The sequence below is a fragment of the Neltuma alba genome, unplaced genomic scaffold (genome assembly GCF_004799145.2).
Source record: "Neltuma alba isolate B1F8T4 unplaced genomic scaffold, ASM479914v2 tig00001621_pilon, whole genome shotgun sequence".
Lineage (NCBI taxonomy): Eukaryota > Viridiplantae > Streptophyta > Magnoliopsida > Fabales > Fabaceae > Neltuma > Neltuma alba.
This window is the reverse complement of record NW_021632535.1, coordinates 51,018-56,382: the sequence shown is the minus strand read 5'-3', so window position 1 is coordinate 56,382 and position 5,365 is coordinate 51,018. Positions and strand designations below refer to the sequence as shown.

Here is a 5,365-nt window from a genome sequence, read left to right as displayed (position 1 = left end):
TTTTGATTGGACAGAATTTCTACTTATTTTTCCAATTTTGGCTGAATTTCTTATATTTAGGGGTATTTATAAAGCTCAAGATCTGACCAGCTCCCCTCTAATATGGCACCATTTTCTGTCACATAAGGGCCCATGTGTTCCTCTTCATAACCCCTAAGTTTCAGATCAAGCCAAGTGTTCCTTCTTCTTAATTTTTCTTCTAGATTTTAGGCTTAAATTAGGCTTAAACTCTCCTCACATAATGGGCCATGGATGCATGAAATTTCTGGGCTTTCTTGACCCAATATGAAGCCCAAACTGATTAGAAGAAGGAAAAAGTGTGGCCTAATCACAAATATCAATTTCTAACCAAAACTCACTATTTCAGTTACTATTTTCAAAAATAGTTCTGAGTCTCTAAAAATTCATTTCTATCCATCCATCAAAATCCTCTTTTAATATAGGAAAGACCTCTGAAAATTTTTGAAATTTATCTCAACATCAAACTATTTATTTTTAATTTTCTCTGAAATCAAGCTTTACTGATACGATTTCAGTATTAAATATTCTCAAATTAATTCTTACACTTTCAGGGCCTACAAATAATTTTATAAACTCAACTAAATTCTTAAATAATTTTTTTATATTTTTTAGGAATTATTGAGGCCTCTACATATTTAAACTAATTATTTCTGTTCAATTTTCACTATTTTTTTTAAAAAATCTCTGTTTTAAGGAAATTTTGTGATAAGTTATTTTCTTGTCATTTCCACTTTTAGGGCCTCAATTAAGGTTACAAACCTCTAATTCTCATTTTTTTTTTCCAATTTTTGAAAATTTTTAGAATTTTTTATCAAAATTTTCCATTTTGTTTGTCTTGGACTGATAATTTCAAAAATATCAGTCCGGACCCTGTTTGGTTTTTATATTATGTTTAGCTTTGTCAGCTGGTCTACTTTCCCTATTGGCACTTAACTCAATTTTTTCTACTCATTATAAGGGTTAAATTTTTGCAGGATGTGACATGAAGACTTATTTGAGCCTAGATAATAATTGTATTTGAGCGGGAATTAGTTATTAATTGTCATATTTGACTTGTGAGTTTTCATGTTTCTTTAATTGAAACTTTCTAATTTCTTTGAAGTTTTTATTTAACATTGAGCCTCTAGATTGAATTAAATGCTTTTGAGACAAAATTTTTGAATGCATCTCTTAAAATACATTTTATCACTCATTTTGTATTGAAGACTTGATTTGAGAAATCAAAAATTGTCTTTATGCATTCAGACTTGAGAGTGAATTCTCTCTAAAATTCTTTATTAAACTAATAGACTTGTCAAATCTTGATCACCCTCGTGGCATGCTCAAGTGTTCAAGTGTTCAAGTGAATCACTAGACCTTTGTTTAATTTTTTCAAGGTGAGTATATGTTTAGTGTGGTTGCAACAGAAACCATGAACCAATATCATGTACAGTTTAATAATGGGACCATTTTCCTAAATTTTGTATAATTGATTCAAAATCTTTAAAATAGTGGTGTCAAAAATATCTAACACAATACACACATAGATACTTATATTAATTTTCATAATAGGAGGAAGGCTTATTCTTCCCATATGCCCATGTATTCACTACGACGTAATTGCCCCATTAGAAGTAATAGACATTACTCTAAAACCCCAAAAAAAAAAAAACATTATACCAGTTCCTCTACCATATATATCCTTCACCAACATACGAAATAATGAGCATCTAAGCTTGAATGGGAATAGCGTTCAGAGGTATAGCCTTGTGTAAGCTAATCCCATACATCTCACTCATATCCATATCTTCAAACTTAAGCCCATCAGCCAGCTTCCAATCAAAATGATACAAAAGAGAAGCCAGTACAACGTGGATAGTCCTATTAGCCAAAGGCAATCCGGGGCAAATTCTTCTACCGGCTCCGAAAGGAATGAGCTCAAAATCATGCCCTTTAAAATCAATTTCATTGGCCAAAAACCTTTCAGGCATGAATTGTTTGGGTCATCCCATACACTGGGATCTCTTCCAATAGCCCACACATTAATAAGAACTTGTGCATTTTGGGAACCATGAAGCAGCCACATAACTGTACTTCATCTTCTGTTTTATGGGGTACCAGAAGCGGTAGTGATGGATGTAAACGCATTGTTTCTTTCACAACTGCCCTCAAAAATGGAAGCTTTGACATATGAAAGTCCTCAAGCTGCTCCCCTTCATTATTGCCTGTTTCAGTTCTTCTCTGACCTTTTTCAGTTTTTCTGGGTTGCGTACTAACTCTGCCATTGCCCACTCTATTGTGCTTGACGTTGTGTCTATCCCAGCAACAAATAAATCCTAAGATAATTTATTGTTAATGGGAGGCAAATAACCAATAATTTAGAGAATGATATGCAAAATCAACAATCAATTACATTTAAATAGTCTAATCATCTTATCACTGAAGTTTGATCTAATACCATAATGAACGCAACATAATCATGCAATATTACAAACTTCAGCAAACATCTATAAAACGTTTAAAATAGAAAAATACATTTTTAATCATTTTTTAATTATAATAAAACCAATAGTACTAAAATTAAAAATCTTAAAAAAGACATTTTTCTAAAATAAGTGATCAAATGATATTAATGGACCAAATTTATATTTTTCCCTTCAAATTATGTATCTTGCATAGTTAATATATGTATATATATTTGGAACATTAATTAAACATTCTCTAAAGTCTAAGGTAAGGCTTAGATGTTTTGTACAAAATTCCAATGGCCACACATGCTGTCTTATAGCACTTTTACGGGAGTAGGTTCATCCTCCTTTCCCTTATCTCACTTTCAATGTTAAGATGATCTTTTGACTTTTGTCATGTTCTAATGATCAATAACACCTTTACAGCTGTAACTGTTCAGTGGTAAACCGTCCATCACTTTGTCAAAAAATTTCGATTCATCCTTCTAGAGTCATTTTATCACTATTATACGCGGGGAAAACAAAAACTATGCATGCTATCCGTTAATTTAATTATTTGCTTTTCATTCAAATAATAAAAAGTCTTTGTGTGCAACTAAACATTGATTTAACGTATTTTAATTAACATGTGATTTTAACAGCCAAAAATAAATTTATTTTGGTTTAGTACTAGACGGTCATATTATTTTGGCTGTGCTTAAGACATAAATTCTGGACTCAAAATTTGCCATCTAATTAGTAGTAGGGTGTGTGTGTGTGGGGCTAACATAGATATTTAACAACAATGTCAAAATTAAAAAAAAAAACACTCTCCAAGATTGCGTGGATGTTCATTTAATTTTCGTATAAATCTATAACTTTTTTCGACAAAAAAAAAATTCGCCCCTAAAAGTGAGAGCTCATTAAGGAGTTGTTTTGATCTCAAATGTAATATGTGGATCAATTTTATTTTTCAAATTTATAATATTTTCCAAATTATTTGTATTAATTATATATATTAAAAAAGGTTTTTATTAGTGGAGTAATTTTTAATTCTACAAACGATTGAAGAAAATATTTTAGAGAAACCAGCACACATTTTTACATGATTTAATTTTTTTATATCTGTAAATTTATTATTAGTGAAAAGAGTATAAAATTAATTTACAAAGAAAAAGCCAGAATACTCACCAAAAATAAGTGCAACACTTGAGATCGGCTAACTTGTGGATTCTGTTGCATCATAAGCTGAATCAAGGAGTCCAACACATCGTTGAATCTCTTGGATTCCGTTTCTGAGCCTCTGAGTTGCAACCTCTCTTCTATGAGACCATCAAAAAATGCAATCAGCTTTGCAAAATAACCTATCATCCTTGCACGTGCACCCTGTGGATCAAGCACACGAAGAACTGGGAAAAAGTCCACAATATTAGGCCTTCCAGCTTCCTCCATGATACCCCATATAACATCCTTAAACTCTTGAGACTTATCGGAAGTATAAAGAGCCAAATCCATTGAGAAAAAAGTGTTTGATATGGAATTAAGCACTGTAGTAAAAACAGCATCGCCAATATCCAGAGCTTCACCTTTTCTGCAGAATTCACTTACATGATTTACCAGTTCTTTCAGCTGTCTTTGACGAAGACTTTGTGTTGCGTCAAGTCTCTGCCAGGAGAACACTTCCGTGGCACAAATTCTTTTGAGGACTCTCCACTGCGACATTGGAGGCATCCAAACCACTGAAATGTTATCATGGTCAAGTGCCCTAATGGTATCTGGGATTGTTCTAAAAGAGAAAGCATGGTCTTTTTTCTGCAAAACTTCTTTGGCCACTTTTGGAGAAGAAATAACTATGGTGGTTGTTCTTCCGAACTTTACAGACATAACAGGTCCATAAGTTCTTGAAAGACTAGCGAGTGATTGATGAGGCAGAGTGCCAAGTTCTAAGATGTTTCCTATAATAGGAAGAGGACATGGACCCGGTGGGTTCTTAGCAGATTGGGAGCTTCGGCTGCGACGGATGAAGAGAGAGATTACGAAGATGAAGGATATTAGAAGCAAAAGGGTGAGTTGATCCATTTCTGTATGGTTGCCTTCTGCTTTACCCTCTCTCTAGCTCATTCTATTTTATAGCAAACGAAGGATAATTTTGAATAATTAGCGTATTATTTATGATGCCGTCCTATAATGGTCAGTTCAAGTGCAATAATGCGAGTGAGAGACTTCCTCTGTTTTCTTTGATAGCAGGGTGGGTGGAGAAAGTCTATCAAAGTTGCCTCAAAGAGAAGTTATATGCAACTGCTGCGTAACGCCAGCAATAATGCTAGGTATGGTAGTGAATAATACCATGATTTAAAGGGATAATATGAGTATAATGTTGTTGGGGGTAACAAAGATGAGAGGATTGAGATGAATAAGTAGTGATACTAGAAAATATAAAATTCTTAGTAAATATCTATAGGAGGAAAAGTTGGCATGGGGAAAAAATAATAAAATTGGAAAACTAAATGATAAAAAAAATCATTTAAAGCGGTTTGAACATATAAAAAAAATACGCTAGAAGTGCCAATGAGATAAGGCCTTTATTTTGCCACAACTCATACATAGCAGAACAAAAGGATTTAATTAAGACAAAAAATATATAGGTAACAAAGTAAAAATTCAAAGAAAGTGTAGTTAGATGTAAAATGGTTCTCCCAAATAAAATAATATGATTTTGGGATTTTTTTTTATTTTTCTGAAGAAACTAATGTTTTGGACTACTACTACTCGATATGACCTTAAAATTATGATCCAATGGAGTCTAGTTAATTCTAAAATAAATGTTGTGAACAGTGACCTTGTGACTTACTGAACAAAAGCTATTAATAATTTATGAAATTTAATCAATATGTACAATTGTTGTAAATAAGTGGCCT

The 5,365-nt window shown here is 32.5% G+C and overlaps 1 pseudogene; it reads right to left on the bottom strand.

Annotated features, from left to right (window-relative positions):
• Positions 1-1,493: 1,493 nt before the first annotated feature.
• Positions 1,494-4,692, bottom strand: LOC114759863 (geraniol 8-hydroxylase-like; annotated as a pseudogene).
• Positions 4,693-5,365: the final 673 nt, after the last annotated feature.